The following is a 20,655-nucleotide window of genomic DNA, read 5'->3' as shown; positions in this document are numbered from 1 at the left end:
AAACCTTTTTTTTAAAATGAAGAAAGAGAGAATGCTTACCATTTTCTGTGATGTACATGGGCATATTGTTGTATCTTTCCTTGATGTATGTTACAATCATTTCCATACCCCACGGTACCACATATAAAGTTGGCATCCCAGTCTGCATAAAATAATCAAGAGATTAAAATATTGAAATCACTGGTGACATCAACGGTGACAGAAGCCTAACCTACACCTTCACCAAATTGACCACGTTTTGCCCTTATGATTTAAGCTTGTCCGTATTATAACATGGGCAAAACTGTCACCTTAATGAAGTGAATACTTACTCTCTCTCTAACATTCTACTATATATATTGTATTTTTCTCACCGTTGTTCCAATCAGTTGACTGTCTTTTTCTCTCGGTGATCAATGCGTATGTGTCTCTGTCAAATGCAGCCATATTGCATGGAAATAACATGAAGTCTTGCACATAGAAACTTGAATATATAGTGATTAATTCCAATAAAATCCAATTTAGTTTGTAGTCTTCTTTGATCTTTTGATGAAAATTGCGCCAATCTTGACCCTAATAACTGGCACATTTCAGGTGGATAATCTCCATAAATTATAGGATCCAAAAACCTGCAATGTGGGTGCATTAATGGTTTTCAAATAAATACAAATGTTGGCAAGACTATATATTACTCCTAATAAAATTGTCATAATATCAAAACAAATAATTTCCAGCACAAAAAAGAAAATATTACAAAATTCATGAATATTATTTGGGTGCATTTGGTTGCACCAAATGTCATATTATTTTACAATATTTTATGATTAATCAGTCTAATTTGGTGTAAATTTTCATGATATTTCATCAGCTTTACTGCAACCAAACACACACAAAATGAGAATTATCAGCGATTCACACAAGCAACAATGACATTTACTGCAACCAAACACACCCAAAATGAGAATTATCAGCAATTCACATAAGCAACAATGCCGGATCATCCGCTGGAAGTAGTTAGCAATCCCAACATGCTATAAGCTTTAAATCCCATTTTGAGGTACATGTGGCCTGTGGGAGATTGGGCTCCACCAACTCTTAGTATATTCAGATGATCCTAATCCTTTAAATGGTGCCAATTTGTTACAACTGTCAGTTGTTACAAGTTGTGAATTGCATGGCTAGAGTCATCAAATCAAAGTATTATTTTAGAATTACAAGAAATACAAAGTGGGATCTATCCAGCAGCTGTTTTAAGATGTTTATTTTACTTATTTTATTTTTTGGGCCAATCCTTACTGTCCCTTTTCATGCTATTGATCAAAAGCTTAGAATCACTCAATTGGCATGATTTTTGTACCATGGCTTGCTCTCAGTTGTATGAACGAATGACCAGTTCAAGTGGATCAACAATAAGTCATCCAGTGCGACATTAAAAGTTTCAGGGTCCCATATGTAGTAAGAACCTACCTTAGTTTTATATGTGTGTGTGGGCACGCACGTGCGCATATATATATATATATATATATATATATATATATACATACATACATATTTGTGCATTAAAAATCCTAATAGTTTTCTAAAAATAAAAATAAAAATATCAAGACTTCAAAATTCACAATTTTTTTGTCTGAAGTAGCAGCTTTTGTTTACCAGGCAATGTTGAAAGCGAGGACCCGCTGAGCTGCCAAATGATCTGCAGGAATATCTCTAAGCGGTTCATACCAGTAGGCGCTCATCACGATCCCAATAGAACCTCCTTGTTTAGCCTTTAATCCACAAAAAATTGTGTGAAAATTATGAAACAGTATAAGGTGAAATAACTTTTTAAATCATTACACTTCTTTTCTTCACATGAATGCTCAAGTATTTTTAGACGAAAAACTACACCTCTCCTTGTTATGTAGGTAACAAGTGGAAAATGCTCCAATGCACCCAGTTCATGGGAACCTTCCCATGCATGCACCCATTTGGATTTTGGACACGTGGGATGACCATGTCATTGATGGAAAGTGTCTAAGATGTAGAGCAGGTCGCGGATAATTTCATGACCAAGATGGACCAGAAAAGGCCCGATTGAAGATGGAGGTGATTCGGACAGTCAGAACTTAAAACAGACGTATATCGCAAACCGGAATGAGTTATCAGACGTAACACATATGATTTTGGGGTAGGACAAGTTACTTTAGCCACCCAACCCACTATATATGCCAGGTTACCCATGCCGAATTTGTGAGATTCAACCAGATTTTTTTATTTATTATTATTTTTTTAAATGAACCTTTTTTTTTTCCATTTCTGTCATCAAATTTACAAGAATAGGGAAACCCAGACAAAAAGGACCCGGGAATCCTATCGTAAAGGACCTAAGCCAAAAAAGAAAACAAGATGGCCTACGACTACATTAGGGCCTGATGGACCCTAGACCGACCTTGTCCAGGAAGAGAAGGCCTCTAACTAGAGGGGGGAGGGCGAGATTCCACCAGATCGACAGTTGAAATCCCTGTTTATTTTCATTTTTACTATTTTTAGTAAGTTTTAGTTTTGCTATTACTCTTCATCTGTTAGGCTTTAGGAGTTGCATCCAACATGAAAAGTGCTTAGAATAAATAGGGGAACGTCATGATTCAGTCGCACTAGTAGAAATCATGACTGTCTATAAATAGTAAGTTTACTGTTTATAAAAAGTCACGATTTCTATGAGTTTTAGTTGTAGTTTAATTCCAAAACTTCTCCCATGGCTTAATATCCCTATTTAAATGGTTGTAAATTTGTTTATTCAGATATCAATCAATATACGAATTTTATAGAATTTATTTTCTATTTTCCTTGCTTTTCCCTCGTGGATTCGAGAAGTCTCCGTGAAGATTCCAGAGAAGCTACGTGGATTCGGAGTAGTTATCCTAGCAGAAGATGATGCTCCACCTCTACACTTACATCCTTCCCCGTGTCAGTCTATTGGATTTTACAAACTCTTAATTAATAGGGCACCTTACAAAAATCACACCAATCGAATATACAAATCATCCTATCAATAGGATGTGAAAAAGGATGGTTGTGGTCATCCGTATAGTAAAGATGTCCAATTCAGTGGATCCCACCTTGGACTGCTTGGTCTTCCAAAGCACCACTTTGGTCAGACGAGGATAACTACTAACCATCCAATCCATTAAGGTTGTGTGAAAAGGCTTAAGACAGGAATGGCTAGAATCATCAGATGGGCCTGGTTCTTTAGATCTGGCCTAGGAAAAGTGGGATGAAATGAATTGATTATTTGAATCGGGGCATGAATACCCACGTGTTCATATACAATTACATTCATGGGAAGGTTCCTGTGTAGTTAGTGTAGTGCAACAACAGTCAGCAATTCTGCTTCTTCTTTCCCCCTCCCATGAAACCAAACATACCAATACCGACATTTTTTTTTTCATATTTTAAAAACATGAAAACTCTATTCGGCTCAAAACTCAGTCTATTTGAGTTGACTCAGAAACTCGAATGGGAGTTTCCTGAAAACTCACCCGAGTTCTTTTTTCTTTTCTTTTTTTTTTTTTGTCAAACAAGTAAAAAAGGTAAATTCCACAATTCCTGAATCAATCAATTCCGCTGGCCAAGTGATCTTGAGCTCTACAATCAATAAAATGGCCCATGAAATCAAATGTGCAGTCCATAGGATGGCTGGTGAAAATCAGTTAGTCATGGACCATCAATTTTGTAGGCCATTGACATGGATCATTCATTTTAATGACCATTGATCAAATTAGTAGAATCATTTGATTGGAGTAATGCTGGTGAAGGATTGGCAACCTAAGGTGAGGCCTGCATATGCAGAGAGTTGTCTCCTGCATGATAAATGTACTTTGTAGCACCAAGGCCATTAGTCCTATCTAGGCCACCAGGAGCAGCAAAAATTTGACGCCCCATATACACCTGTCCAAAACTACCTTTCCCAAGCTTCCTTTCAATTCTAAACATAGGCAAACCACCAACCTGGACGTCTAGCATCACTGAGAGGACCAAGCCGAACTGCCCCTAGGCCTAGACTGTCAAGGAAGAGGCTGCCTCTAACATGCCTTGGGAGGAGTGATGAGCGACGAAAGAGCGAAGAAACGTAGGACTCGCTGCCCATACGAGCCATACCATCTGCAGGACCGTTACCTTCTCGATAAATATGATAGAAAAGAATTTGACCAGAAGATCTCCATCTTAGAATTCTATCTATCCAATAGACCCATTTCCAGGAGGGGCACGCGGTACCCTTCAGGAAGTCAACCACCAGTTTAGAGTCAGACTCTACCATAATCTGGGAGAAGCCTAAACTAAAACAATGGGCAATCCCGTCATGGACCACACGGAGTTCCGCATATGTGTTGGAAACTAGCCCATAGCCAGTTGAAAAAGCAAAGATAAACTTGCCATTATCGCCCCTGCAAATGCCTCCACCCCCAGCCGGCCCTGGGTTACCCCTTGTCAAGCCATCAGTGTTGAGCTTGGTCCAACCCCTGCAAGGTTTCTCCCACCTGACGACTGTAGGGAGAGAGCGAGGGCGGGGAGAGACATATATCCCCAGAAAACTCATTCGAGTTTTTTCAGTAACATTTGGTATTTTAAAAAGTATAAACATTATGTAAATAATGTCGAGTTGTGCTGAGTCAACTCAAATTCAAGTTTTCTCTAGTTTTGACTGAGTCATGACAAGATCAATTTTTCCTGACTCCAAGTGAAATATGATTGAGTCAAGTTTACTAGAGGAATATAAATCAACGTTTTTCTTTCCTTATCTTTTCTCTCTCTCTCTTTTTCTTTTTCTTTTTTTAATTTTTTTTTTTTAAATTTTAACTTTGATTTCTTGCCTCTCTTTAATATACATGAAAACCCTAGTGCTAATGAAGAAAGATAAGGTGGCCATAATTTCATACCTGATATTTTGTCCTGTAAATATCGGTCAAAGTGGCATGTTACAATATATATATATATATATATATATATATATATATATATATATATATATATATATATGATATTATGGGCTGTAATGTATCTCTCTATTGTGGAGTTGCCTGTCGTGCAATGGTTTGGAGCAATGGGTGGGAGGGTATATGCCAATGAGGTAACTGAGTTTCACCATTAGGTTTGACTCATTGAAGGTGGTCCAGTATTTTACTCTATCCCCAAAAGACTTAAAACATACTTCCACAAAATATCCAAAATCTTCTCTGCAAAAATAGTTATTGAAAAAAAAAGTTAATAGACCACACCATGTAATAGTAAACAAGAGTGCGCACCCAAACCGCACCATTCTGTAGACATGGTGTGCCTTAGTACTATGACACCATAGGTCGGGTCAATCTGTGGGTTAACAAGCTAGATCTGGTTTTGAAACGAGTTTAGGCCAAGCTAAATGGGTAGCTGGATGGCCTAGGGCTAGAGAACATAGACCAATATTAAGTAAATGCATGTCATGGTTAAAAATGTTGTGTTTTTTAGAATAAAAATAAATTTCAAAAATAAAATTTATTTTTAGAAAGTAAATAAATATATTAATTATTTAAACTTTCCATAAATAGTGTGTATAGTTAGTCGGTAAGAGAAGGAGTTTTTGCTTATGCAACCAGGGTTCAAATCTCCTCGAGGACTACACCGTCCACACGCGCGGCTTGGGTTGTAGGGTTGTTTGGGCGCTTTATTAGGCACACTTAGCACTTAGCACTTCGCTCGTGCGCATCATCGTAAGGAGCAAAAAGAGTCTTAGTCTTTTTGGCACATGGTTCAAATTTTTTTGGTCATGGTACAACTGGAATTGAACTAGGGTTTACCCTGATGATTTATTATCTTTTGTTGATTCAGAGTAATTGTGACATAATTGTACATGTGGCACCTATATCACGTGTCGCTTATGTGGATACAGTTTTTACTATTGGATAACTGTTTCGGTTTGAATGGGTACAGAATTAATTGTCATAGGACAGAGTCATATCCTTTCATGAAAGAATATTGTTTGCTGTGAATGGGTATGGATTTCTTGAAGAGGCATTAGCATCTCTTCAGGAAGAAATCCATAATCTTTCAATTGATATAAATCCTAGATAATATAATCCAGAAGTTAACACTTTTAATTCTTAAGATTATATCATCTTCTGTGCAATTACTCCCGATCTAACTTCTTATTAAGTTTTTTTCTAAACGTCTTAAAGGCATATTGGTGTCGAATCTAGAGATCTCTTCAACACTTAAATGTGCAAATTTTCATGTTGAAATTCGGATTGAGAGTTCATTATATCCTGAAGACAATTTGCAGATTTCTTTCGTTTGCACTTGCTGGAACTTTCAGAAAAAAAGGGCAGCAAATTTGTCTTGAGAAATTGACTATTCAAGTCGAGTCTTCAACCCAATAGATCTGATCGTCTCGTTATCTTTTTTCTATCCTCCGTTGTGTACAAGAAACACTTAATTTCTAACAAAAAAGACTCGGTTTCTTTGACCCACTCATTTGGTCCTTAATCGAGTCAGGACTCCTAAGTTGGGTTGCATCTAGTTGATTTGCCCAAGTGGAGGTGAATTCGTGGTATCGAACAAGATCAAGTCTAACCAAGTCTGAGTCGACAGACTCGTCCTGTGGACGGATGACCTGACCTAACTTGGCCCATATACATTTTCAATAGGTTTGGACGGTGCATGGCTCAAAACCGGGAACAAACTACTAGAAGATAAGTATCTATTCATGAAGTTTATACTGAGTGTATGTATCCACTAATTGTGTCAGGCTTTTAGCCTATATTCCCTTCTTGACCATGAGTTGAGTCGTGTCAGATTGGGTCAGGTCATTCGAGCAAGATTCATTACTATTAATGGGATAGGTCAGGCCTGATGAATTTTTAATGGGTCAGGTTGGACCACATGAATGGGCCATGGGACGTGTTTGGGACAGTCCTTGGCCCATTTAGCAAATGGTCAGGCTTGCACTGACACTGACCAAGCCTAACCCAAACCTGTCCCATAACCAAGCAACAACATGGTGTGGTGCAGGTAGATGGAAGAAAACTTACTGAATTTGAGAACTTAACCATGCATCATATCGGTCTTCGAGTTCTTGAGGAATATCAAAATGGTTTAGTGTAACGAATGGTTGGATCCCTATTAACATATATATATCAAAGATGAAATTAATGAATTAAAATCATTAGACACGTGTCTATGCATGCTTGCATGTGTACGTCCACATGCGCGTGTGTGTTTTGATATAAGATAGAAATGGAGTGTTTGCTAATCCCTATTGCCCGGCATGGGCATCGAACATCTCGACCATCCATGCAGAGCCCACAGTGTACAAACCTTGGATCAGAACTCTGGCCAGTCCACTCATCAGATGAGCCAAGGTGCTGGGTATAAGGGAAAAAAAAAAGACCTCGTTTTAGTTGTCCATTCCTTTTATGCGCTCTAGTCCTTTCGATGAGTTGAGTAGCCTGAAATCAAGGCCAGGGCACCTACACTGCATGGCCCACCTGATTGACAAATCAGATATTGCACACATATGATAGGCTGACTGTACCAGCAAGTAGGATGAGTAAATATGTATGTGTGGTGGATGGATGGTGGATATTGTGCAGTAAAAAACAAGAGAATGTTGTTACCTTTGAGCAGGAGAGCATTAATGAGATTGTTGTAAAATTCAATTCCCGCCCTATTAATCTCACCAAATCTTCCTTCTGTTATTCATTAACATATATTAAAATGAAGATTAAGTCAATCTCTGCTAAAATATGAGGTGTCAGACACACCTAAACGTCAACATGGTAAGTGGATAGAACATCCTACCCATACCAAAGGTTGGCCCCACCATGAAGAACACTTAGCTCAAAAATATTCCAATCCACTTATCAGATGGGACATACCAAAGAATAGAATGGACAACCGCTTATTTGGTCCAAACTACAGTGTGGTGAGCGTGATCAGTAGATTTGCCTGATTTTAGCACCATGTGATCTTCATGGTGGGGTCAACCTGCTGGAGGTGTTGGATGTCCTAACAGTGAAATCGCAGAGATGTAAGTAAAACTCACTTCTTCTTCTTTTTTTCGGTTGACTGATAGCTATATGACATAAAAGTCCCACTCGATCCCATTTGACCATTGTAATATTGGTGGGGTGAGTATTTGGCTTCTGGGTTTAACTCTGGCAGCCCCACCGTGGATGGAGCCTGAAATCTCCTAGATTTTAAGGCCATGACCCTTCAATATTTAGAGTTTCACATTCTGATGGATGTAGACTGTTTCCATATTTTCTTTCAGCCACTTAGATCCACTGATCCAAGCTCAGGATCTACCAATATGAGAGATTTTTCAGGCATACTACATCCCCCGTGGAAGCATATTAGGACAATGGACTGGATGACCAAACCAACCACTGTAAGAAATTAATGGGCTATCCATGACATTGGTCACATGGGCTATGGTCCATTTGGATCGTTTAGAAACCAACCACGATTAAGTCTGCATAACCCCGTGATGCACTGTAGAGTATCATACATCTTTTTCCTTAAAGAGATGAATACACCTGGGCCATCTATTTATTTTATTTTATTATTTTATGCACCCACCCACCCACCCACACCACATGGGCCGGACTCCATTACCTCGACTGGAATAATGCAGAAAACCCATACTTCTTGAGAGAGGAGTGGAAGATAGCAAGCCCACGTCCTCTCCAGCAAAGCTAGACTAAAGTAAGCGAACAAGAGGTCTCAGGCAGGGCAATCCATTATCTCTCAGTTTGTTTATTTTGGCTCCTGAAGCTTTGAGCAAGGGAATATCGAATGTAATGGCCAGAGGCGACTGCACCCCCTATCAGCTTGGCAGGAGATGTCCCCAGGTCTCCCATTTATTGTATGCCGATGATACGTTTTTATTCCTTAATGGGGGTCTGAAATCGATTAGGGCCATGAAAAGTTTCCTCACTTCCTATCAAAGGGCCTCTGGCCAGAAAGTTAATCTAGTCAAGAGCAGCTTCCTGTACTCAAGGCGCCTCTCAGCCCCCAGGGCCTCCTCCATTCAGCGGGCTCTTGGGTTCTCTAGGACATCCTCTGGCTTGCTTTATTTGGGAGTTCCGATTGGTGCAAGCAGGAGGAAAGTTGCAGATTTCCAGCACTTGTTAGACAAGGTGGATTGTAGGATCAAAGGATGGCAGTCCAGATGCCTCACTCAAGCCGATAGGGCTGAGCTACTACAAAACGTGCTGACTAGTATCCCGGTGCACACATTGGCAGCAGTCTAGGGTCCTTGTGGTGTGCTAAAGGACTTGGAAAGAAGGTTTTCTGATTTCTTTTAGGGCTGGAAAGAAGGTAAGAAAAAGCTGCACTGGAGAAGCTGGTCACACATTACGACTCCCAAATCGGAAGGAGGGTTGGGCATCAAGAAATTGGCAGAGGTCATGGCTGCGCTGCAACTTAAACTTGTTTGGGCTACCAAGTACTAGGAAACAAAGAATATCTGAGGGAATTTCATGGCAAACAAGTACAGCAGTGATTTGGCAGGCAGCCATTCGGGTCTGAGGTCTTCAACTGCCTCACCTATGTGGAATAAAATTTAGGAACTTTTCCCATGCATGGAAGCAAGGGTGATATGGCAGATCGAGAAGGGCGATGGCAGTCTTTGGAGGACAAACTGGTCAGGTCTGGGTCCTTTGAAGAACAGAGTGAGGATACCTATTCTCGCGGTGCTGGCAGACTTGGAAATTCATGATTTTCTAGGCTCAGTCTGGCCCCTCCTCCCTCTGTTGTGCCCTCTTTCCTTTCACAGGAAGACATCCATTTTATTTTCCATCATGATTTTTGTACCTCAGACGAGCCAGTGTGCCCAGTCTGGCCCCTATCCCCAAATGGTGAGTTTTCTGTAAAAACGGCGTGGAATTCTATCAGAATGACTTCACCTAGAGTTGGCTGGGCGAAGAAAGTGTAGCACGCCCTTTTGCCTCCAAAGATATCCCTGTTGGCGTGGAGATGCATCAGAGGTGCGATCCCAGTTGATGGGGCTGTGTAAGGCAAAGGGGTTTCTTTAGCCTCTCATTGTGTTTGCTGCGACCAAGCAAAAGCCCAAGTCCCAGCATGTGAAACGGCTTCTCATCTCTTCCTCCTTAGTGGTCGGGCGATCAAGATTTGGTCTCATTTTGCTCGTATCTTCGGCAGAAACTTGCAACCCGTCAGCTCGGTTGAAGAAAGATTGATACAATGGTGGAATGGCCCAGCTCTTGGAGGCTGGGGTGGGGTCCAAACTAAGCTAGTTCCCTGCCTCATTCTCTCGGAAATCTGGAAAGGGAGGAATGAAGCAAAGTTCGACAGCCGATACCCTTCTTGCCTGATGCAAATTTCACGTATCAAGGGTTGGGTGCAAGGAATCACTGCGTCCCAAGGCCCGACACAGTCCAAGCTTTGGGCCAATAGCCACATTCTAGCTGGATTGGGGATCTCGGGCCCTGTTTTCTCCCCAAGAAAGGCACAGGTAGTGAAATGGCTCAGACCCCTGTCTAATTGGGTCAAAATTAACGTAGACGGGTCTTCTTTGGGCAACCCAGGTAACGCTAGGGGAGGTATTTGTAGGGGGGAGGTGAGGAATTTTATTCTTGGTTTCGCTACGGGTTATGGAGTTTTGTCGAATACCGGGGCTGAAATCAGAGCAGTTCATGACGAGTTGCTTCTCTGCTTAAACAAGGGGCCGACCAATACAATCATTAAATCGGACTCCCTCTTGGTGGTGAATATGTTCTCTGGGGTGTCCACGCCAAGTTGGAAATAGAAGTATTGGTGCTTTAGAATCCAGGGCTTAGCCTCTAAGGGTCAAGTTCTTTTTCAGCATATCCTTAGGGAAGGGAACAAGCCTGCTGATGCCTTGGCTAGGTTGGGTAGCTCCTCCCAGTCCACTGCCATCTTCACGGTCAGCTCGGAGCTTCCCCGAGAGGTTAGGGGCCATATGTTTCTTGACAAGTTGGATTTAGGCTCTGTGAAGGCCTAGGCTTTTCTGCTCATCTTGGGTCTCCCGTTTAGGATCTCCTCTCTTTCATCTTTTGTGTAAATTCTTGTTACCAGGGGATCCCGAAGTTGTAAAGTTGGGGTGCGGCTTCCTTTTGTCTTGTCCACGAGTAGTTGGAGTGTGTGTGTGTGTGTGTGTGTGTGTGTGTGTGTCTGTGTCTGTAGCCTTTTGAAAAAAAAAGTAAGCGAAGCTTTGCCCAACGTTAGCAATGACGGGCCAAGGTAAAATCTTTTTACTCATGTATGACTTTGATTCCATAGACTGACAGCAGTCGAATATTATTACAATGTATGAAAAATCTTCTTACTCATGTATGTATATATATGTATGACATCCATGCAGGTATATTCACATGGATGTGAATCCACCGGGCATGCATGAAGTCAAATCAAGATTGTTAGTTGTAACAGACCAAGGGGCCTGGACTGAAATTCAAAGTCTGTGACATCTCATGAATAGAAAGGGAGGACTTTTTATTCTGGGCAACATCATGAACAGGATGGGGGAGTTTTTTTCTTTTCTTTTCTTAAAGAGAAAGTCTACCACTTGATTCTCATTGTAACGTTGTTTGGGTAACAAATAAAATCAAGGGGTGCAAATTGCATATAACATTAGCTACCCATCGACAAACCACTGTGCGATCGAGCAGAGGTCGATGCCATCGACAGGTACTTATTACTATCAGAAAATTTTAAAAAATTTATGTTGGTTGCCACAACGTTTTGGCGTTGTTACTCGATGCCATTGAAGGTATTCGATACCATTGATAGATCTTCGATAAGTGGTCAATGCCATCGAAGTCTCATCGAGAGCGTGCGCAAAGTTGCGTATGTATGGGATTTGTTTCCTATTTCGATTGTGATATTTTCTATATCAGGTGTAATCAAGATTTGGGAGAAGTGGAAGAGTTATAGGGCTTTCTAATTCGTTCCTAAGGGTCTTAAGAGCATAGTTAGGGCTTGTGAAGTGGATTTGAGGCTTGTTCAAATCGGTAAAACTCTATCTCTTGTAATTTCTGCTTTCATGGTGCATTACTTGTCACTTTGTGCCGTGGTTTTTTCTTGAAATGATTTTTCCACTTAAAATTCAGATTACTCATGCTTGGACTTGGTTGTGCGATTGTGTGGACTTTGCTTGATTCGTTGTGCTTCCACTCTTCCCTAACAAGTGGTATCAGAGCGAACGTTGGGAAGCAAATCGAATTTGAAAGCAAGGTGTCAATAACATCTAACCTGAAATTTGATGCAAAAAATATTCCGGCAAATACAATTTTGAACTATGAAAAGTTAAGATGAACAGTATCCTAGTTCAGTAAAGATTGGATGAAGTTCTCCTTGAAAAGTGACCGGAATCTATGATTAAAGATATATGGAATAAGATGGATACGAAATTGAGAACATCTATCCGATTGTGCTTAACGGATGAGGTCCTCTATAATGTCATGAGAGAGAAAAGTACAATAAGTACATGAGTGAATTTAAAGAATATCTATGTGAATAAATCTCTAGAGAATCATTTGTACTTAAAGTTTCTGTTATCAATCTAAAGTCGATGAAGGAGGCTAACGTTGAAGCCCACATTAGTAAATTAAATAGGTTAATTTGCAAATTGTTGGATGTGGAGGAAATGATGAAAGACGATGATCAAGCTTGCATTCTGTTGAATTCTCTCCCAGCTTCGTATGAGTCATTCAAGACTCTTTGTGCACCGGTAGAATGACCATTAGCGTCAAGATGATTATCTTAGCTCTTTAGTTGAAGGCAATGAGAAAGAAAAGTGGTGACGTTGGTGCTTCTACAGATGCACTAGTTATCAGGGGGAGAAATTCTAAGCAGGACAATGAATCTTCACGATCGATGTCCAAATCCAAGTGCAAGAGCAAAGACAAGTTGAAGTGTTAGAATTGTGGGATGATCATGCACATGAAGAGGGATTGTCAGAATCATAAATCAAGAAAAGAGAATTCAAATAGTTCTTACAAGGAAGCCAACACTGCGGAATCTAGTGAGGAGATGAATGTTAGTAACGTGCTGACCGAATTAAAATCTGGATACTTCGACAAAGAATGAATTTTGGATAGGACGGATTTGTATCACATGACCCCTCATCGGAGTTGGTTCACCTTACATTGAGTGCGAAAGTGGGCAGGTGTTTATGGGCAATGTGAAACGCATGTAAAGTGGTAGGCGTTGAATCAGTGTCCATCAAAATGTTTCATAACATTGAGCGTATCTTGACCGAAGTGAGACACATTACTGATTTAAGGAAGAGTTTGATATCTCTAAGAGCACTCGAGGTGCTTGGTTGCAGATTCATCGAGTTTGTTCGTGTCCTTAAAGTTTCAAAGGGGGTGTTTATAGTCATAAAGGCATATATGAATGAAAACCTTTACAAGTTGATCGAGAATACTTCGTCGGATGGAGCTGCAACATCTATAGAGGATTCCATGTCTGCACATATATGGCATGCACGCTTGGGCCATATGAGTGAGTGGCCATAAAGGTACTTTCTGACCACTATTTAATTTCAATTTTTAAAAGTATTAATTTTAGTATATGCGAGCATTATATATATGGTAAATAGTCAAGGCTATCTTTTAACTCTGGAAAATATGTTTATAATGATGTTCTTGATTATGTGCATTCTGATGTATGCAGTGTTCGAGTTGTCGGTATCGCTACAAGTTTCGCTGGCCGAAGATAAAGATATTATATCGTTATCGCCAATAATATCGCTGATAACCAGAAATGCAGGAAAACGTTGGAAAAACATAGAGAAAATAGTGGAATTTTTCAGTGAAACTCTAGGATATGCCTAAATACACATATTTGCATATTTAGGAGTAAAAAAAATTATAAAAAGAATGCATTACATAATAAGTTTCATTTAATGGAGCCCATTTTAATGTGTTGTATATCCATGTCCATCCATCTATTTTTCATTTTTCTGTATCATTTTAACGCACAATCCCACAAATGAAGTTGATCCCAATCTTATGTGGACCATACCATAGGAAACAGTGGTGATTGACCATTGAAAACTTATGGTGGGCCACATAAGTTTTGGTTCAAACTGAAATTTTTTTTTTTTTTTTTTTTTTTTTTTTTTAAGGTTCCTCCAAGTTTATGACACCTCATTGATGGTTCGAAGGGTCAACAAAACAATTAAGTAGACCCTAGCAAGTTTTTCAAGGATAGGGATGTGGGTGAGACCTTGACCATGGGCCCACCTCAATGTATGCGTTGTATATCTACACGGTCCATCCTTTTTGCCAACTCGTTTGAGTGCACGGCCTAATAATGAAGTAGATCCAAATCTCAGGTGGACCACACCGTGAGAAAAACATACACATGACCTTGATCCAAAACTGTTGTGGCCCCGGAGAGGTTTTCGGCTCTAGGCAGTCGGTGCCCACTATTTCTTATGGTGTGGTTCACGTGGCCATTTAATCTATCCCATTTTTGGGCTCATCACATAAAATGATTTTTCAAAATGGATGGACAGCGTGGATAAAAATCATACATTATGGTGGGCCCCACAACTAGGTGTTGTCGGGGCTGTACGTAATCCGCTTCCCCTTGGCAATTCGTGGGCATGCAGATCGTACTGATGTTGCCAGTAAAGAGGTGACTACTGGTCAATGCTCCCTGGGGCCCACCATGATATATGTGTTATATCCAAACCGTCCGTCCATTTGGTGAGATTGTCTTAAGGCTTGGGACAAAAAAAATAAGACAGATCTAACTATCAAGTGGACCACACGGCAAAAACCAGTGGGGCATTGAACGTCTACCATTGAAACCCTTTTTGGGTCATAGAAGTTTTGGAACAAGAAAATTGTTTTTCCTCTTCATTCAGGTATTTGTGACCTTATGAACAGATTGGATGTAAAATAAATGTCACGATGAGCTCTAAAAATTGTTTGACAGTGAAAATCATTATCTACGCTGCTATTTATGGTGTGGTACAGATGATCTTTGGATATGATTCATCTTTTGCATAATGCTCTAAAATGATATCTAAAAATAGATGAACGGTGTAGATATAATAAATACATCACTGTGGGGCCATGTAACTTTGATCTCCTTTGAACCGTTCGTACAACTCGGAGCTCGAGGAGCATCAGTGCTCGTCTTCACACGACATGTACCTACTGTCGTACCTACAGCAGCTACATAGTTGGTGTGAGGTACACCAGCCATTCCGCTTCCCTTGGTACGCAACCACTTCTACTTCCGAAGTGTTTTTTTTTTTTAAACACAAAAATATCAGAGCGAGAGGATTTCTCGCCAAGGGGTTTTTGACCGAGGGTTTCAAAACCCTAAATCAGACCCAAATCGAGGGGAAATCCGGCAAAATTTCATATTTTTCGCTGAAATTACGACATCGATATTCCAAAGAGAAAAAAGGGGGAATTTGTAAGTTTTTCTTACCTAACAGGGCTGTCGATCGACGCCAAAGGGATTTTGTTCTTCTGAGTTCCGATCAGGTATGAAAATCATGAAATTGAAGTTTTTTGTCCCTTTATTTTAGCCACACCACGTCGATATTCTCGGTGAGAACCCATTTTTATCGATGATATCGCCGAAAAATGGGTTTTCATCAAAAATTTCGCCGATATTCTGTAGAGAAACGAAAACTTCAACCAGTGCAGTGACACCGATATTATCGATGATAATATCGACAAATCGTCGACAACATGAACACTGGATGTATGGAGGTCATCGCCCATGGTTTCTAGTGGAGTGTCATCATGATTTGTCATGTTCATTGATGACTATTTCAGAAAAGTATGGGTTTATTTTATGAAAAATAAATTCGATATTTTCATCAACTTCAAGCAGTAGAAGGTAATGATGAAAAAATAGTCATGGCGAAAGATGAAAGTATTAAGGACATATAACGGTGGACAATTCACTTCTGGAGAATTCAATCAGTATCGTAAGGATGAAGACATTATGAGGCACAACATAGTGCGCCACATATCATAGCAGAATGACGTGGCTAGGCAGAAGAATCGGACTCTCTTAGAGATGGCGTAATGCATGATCGGTAATGCCGAGTTGGGTAAGGAATTATGGACTGAGGCTGTTAACACGACTTGTTACTTAGTAAATCAATTTCCTTCTATGGCCATTGAATGTAAAATTCAAGAAGAATTATGGATTGGTAAGCAAGTAGACTACTTGGGACTGTATGTATTTAGTTGCAACGTGAATTCTCACATATAGTTAGTTGAGAGAGATAAGCTTGACCAAAGGCCTAAAAAGTACATCTTTATCGAGTATAGTGGTGATGTGAAAGGGCACAGGCTATATGACTGGGTTACATGAAAAATCATCCTTAGTCGTGATATCAAATTCAACGAAGGATCCTTGTTCTGTAAAGATGAATACAATGAAGTTGAAAGTTCATTATAGACGTTCAGATAGACAGAGATGAGACACAGGCTGATACTGAGATGCAAACACAGGTACAGGAGTAGATGGAGCAGTTACCTTTGAGAATGAATCCGACAAGGGATCACAGGTTATCGGCAAGATACAGAGATGACTCAAATGTCGCATTTGCCTCATCACAGATAAGGGGGATACATCTACTTTTCAAGATGCTCTTGATGAGTCAGATGCCGAAAAGTGAAAGGTTGTGGTGCATGATGAGATGCACTCCTTATACACGAATAAGATGCGAGAGCTAGTGGAATTTCTCATCGGTCGAAAAGCGATCAAATGCAAGTAGATCTTCAAGAAGAAACAGGATAGTTACAAGGCAAAGTTATAGTACCAAATGAATATGCTCAGAGAAAATGTGTGGACTTTACTGAAATATTCGCCCCAGTAGTGAAGCAAGTATCTACAATATTCGTATTGGCACTAATTGTCCAATACAATCTCGAGTAGGAACAGATGTACGTGAAAACTGCTTTCCTGCAAGGGGAATTGGAATATCAGATTTACATGAAGCAACTAGAAAGTTTCAAAATACAAGGAGCAAAGAATAAGGTTTGCAGGTTAAAGAGATCGTTGTACGACCTGAAACAGTCACCTATGCGGTGGTACAAGAAATTTGACTCTTTCATGGTGAGTCAGAAGTTTACCAAGAGTCATTATGATCATTGTGTCTATTACAAGATAGTGAGTAATGGAAAGTTTGTTATCTTAGTATTGTTTATTGATGACATGCTTATCACCAGTCATATCATGTATAAGATCAACATACTAAAGACTCAATTATCAGGAACATTCGAGATGAAAGATTTGCGAGTTGTAAAGAGGTTTCTCAGCATTGACATACATATAGATGGGAAGAGGAGTAGACTATGGCTATCTTAAGCGAAATACCTTGAGAAAGTATTAATGAAATATAAGATGAATAAGGCAGAGCCGGTTAGTGTTCCCCACGCAGCTTATTTTAAGCTTTCTTTGGAACAGTATCCTAAAATAAATTAATAAAAGCAAGTTATGTCTCGTGTGCCTTATTCGAGCGCAGTTTGCAGCTTGATGTATACCGTATTTGTAAAAGACCGGATATTTCACATGAGTGGGTATTATTAATAGATACATGTCTAACCCCGGTAAGCAACACTAGGAAGTAGTAAAATGGCTACTTCGATATATTCAAGGTATACAGGACTACGTCTTATCATTTGAGAAATCATAGGACAAGTTAGTAGGTTATATGAATTCTGATTACGTGGGCAGTGTAAACAATAGAAGGTCGACTTCTAGTTACTCATTTGTGCTATGGGTAGAGCGATCGGTTGGATGTCGAAGCTTCAGCATGTGGTGGCTCTTTTTACGACCGAAACTCAGTATGTGGCGGTGACAGAAGCATTCGAGGAAAGTGTTTGGTTAAGGGGGATGATAAATAAAGCCGGAGGTCGTGCCAGTCAATTGTGACAACAAAAGCGTAATCAATTTGGCTAAGAATTATGTTTATCACTTATGTACTAAACATATTGATGTGCGTAATCATTTTATCTGACGAGTGCGTGAGAAAGGAGGCATGACTCTAGAGAAGAATCACATGAACGTGAATCTGGCTGACATGCTAACGAATGTGCTTCCCGCAAAGAAGTTCAAGTTATGTGCAACTTCTCTGGGCTTGGCGAATGAGTAAATGGAAAATAGTATGCACGAAAAGTGATGGTGGAGCCATGATGTAAGGTGAAATTAGATATAAAGATAAGAATCTATGATGAATGAAGATTGAAGACATGGTAACGATGGTAATGATCATCGACAACATTTCCATTACTTCCATCTGCAATTTTTCTTGAATATAGAACACGAAAATTCAATGAAATTTTAATTTTAAAATTGTATTTTACTATATCTAAAAAACTGAATTAAGAGAGAAAGGAGAAGCCAAAAAAAAAAAAAAAAACCCAACTTGGTATATGAAAGAAAACATCCCAATTGCTTAGACTTTTGTTGCCTTCTAAGTAGGCCCCTTCAATCTACAAAACAAAACATAAAAAATATATAAATCAGTCATAATGTCTTTTCTGTTTTTCCGGACCATAGATACTCTGCTCTAGGTGGGCCAGGCTCGGTTGGATCCAGACCTGATGAGGCCCACTTTGGGTTGGAGTTGTGCAGTCTAAGGACCCATAAGCTGGGCCTCATCTGCCCGATAGCTACTTGGGCAGGCCTCAACCTGACATGATGGCAACCCGGTCTCACTTATTTAACCATATTAGGTTGGGCTTGCTGGAATGAGCCCAGCACATACATTTACCTGATGGGCTGGGTCGACCCGTCATTTTCAGAAAAAGTGTATGTGACACGTGTATACATTCTCATGGTGCACACGCGCACACCTTCTCACGAAATACACGTGCATTCACCTGAATTCATAAACTTTATACTAGATATTTGCAAAGAGACTAGTCATCATTCTCACAGAGAACTGCCACCTATGTGTGTCTTGACGTAGGAATGGTAAACATCAAGTCAATTGAGGGGTAGGATTGCAGAAATGGGATTGGCCGTTTTCGATTGGAAAAAAATATATATATAAATAGCCTAAATACACGTGTAACTTACAACAGCCACAGCTTTGATAGGATAAGATGTCTTTTTAATATTTTTAGTACTTTTTACTATTTCTTATTTTGGAGTTAAATTTGAAATTTATATATAGGTTCTTTTGCTTATATAAACACACCCAATACATTATATAATCAATACTTCACTGAATAATATTAATCATATTTCTTGTTTTTAAGAAGAAAAAAAAAAATCTCCATAGACACAAGAGCTACTCTTGAAAACAAAATGATAATATGATCTTTTCTTTTATCCATGCATCCACTACATTATTTTATATTAGAACCACCAGGCTCTGGCACATTTGCATCCATCCTTGTGGTACGAGGCATTTTCAATTGTTGGTTGCATCCAATGGCTTAAAAATAAAATAAATAAATAAATAACTATGTAACAGCGAGTGGTGCAAGCGCTTGCAAAAGTATCCCATAGAATGCCTATTTGTTTATGGTAATGTTTGGTTGTAGCACATTATCACGAAATTTTATGATATTTTAACTAATTCAGTATTTATGCAATCTATTCTCCAAAATGCCCCTTCACCAACATTAACATTATTTAAAACATTTTCTATTGCTAGTAGAAACTTCCCAAAATGAATGAACCTGAATGCATTGCATAATAACATGCATTTGGATTCTTGCATTGGTTAGCCAATCTAGGAATATGCTCTTCAAGTAGTGAGCAATTCCAACATTGATGCACCCACCTTCTGCTTCCAATTCCCAAAAGCTGGGATTGACAACTTAGGGCCTTGGAATCAACCAATTTGAAGATTGATAGGCCCACCTATTGCTTAATTCCCAAGAGTTTGGATTAACAACTTTTAAGATTAAGGAGGCATGCACCCAATTCTCAAAACTAGCATGATAATTAGATCTGTTAATTCCTAAAATGATATGGAAAAATGGATGAACGGTGTAGATACAGAATACATGAATCAAGGTGGCCACGGTAAGGACAGCACCATCTGACCAGAAAATGACAAATCTGCTTTCTTTTATTCAATGAGAGAAGCATGCTCTTAAAAGCTACCCAAAAGTGATGCATGGGCTTTTTGGCCGAACAAGCCAGATCTGGCTTCTAAGTAGGGCTGTTCACGAGTCAAGCTAGCTCGAAAAGCTCGCTCAACTCGGCTCGAGTCAGCTCGGATTGACTCGGCTTGAATGGCTGATTCGAGCCGAGCCAAGCTAATTATTTGAAGCTCGAGTTGAGTTCAAGCCAAGTTCGACCAGGGGGCATTTCAACTCGACTCGAACTCGAACTCGACTCGACTCGAAGCTTGAACTTGAGCTCGACTTGGCTCGATTAATAAATATATTAAATATTATATGATATTATATATATATATATATATATATATATATATAAGTTTTAAGTTTAAACTTAAAAATAAAAAAATAAAAAACAAACCCTAGAGTCTCTACCCGACCACACACACCACCTTCCCTTTCCCTTTCTTCTCTTTCTCTGCCCACTGCCAGCCGCACGGCCGCGCCGACCACCACCACCAGTTTTCATTTCAGCTCAACAATAGTATGATATCAATATCTTAAGATCTTCTTCTTAGGCGAGAAACCTAAAAAATTCGAGATGGGTTCTTCT

The 20,655-nt window shown here is 39.6% G+C and overlaps 1 pseudogene; it reads right to left on the bottom strand.

Moving 5' to 3' along the window:
- Nucleotides 1-318: 318 nt before the first annotated feature.
- LOC131239004 (beta-glucosidase 18-like) lies at nucleotides 319-8,855 on the bottom strand (annotated as a pseudogene).
- Between the last annotated feature and the right edge of the window lie 11,800 nt (nucleotides 8,856-20,655).

This window comes from Magnolia sinica, chromosome 3, assembly GCF_029962835.1.
Source record: "Magnolia sinica isolate HGM2019 chromosome 3, MsV1, whole genome shotgun sequence".
NCBI lineage: Eukaryota > Viridiplantae > Streptophyta > Magnoliopsida > Magnoliales > Magnoliaceae > Magnolia > Magnolia sinica.
The sequence above is the reverse complement of the archived record's forward strand: the minus strand, read 5'-3'. Positions and strand labels throughout refer to the sequence as shown.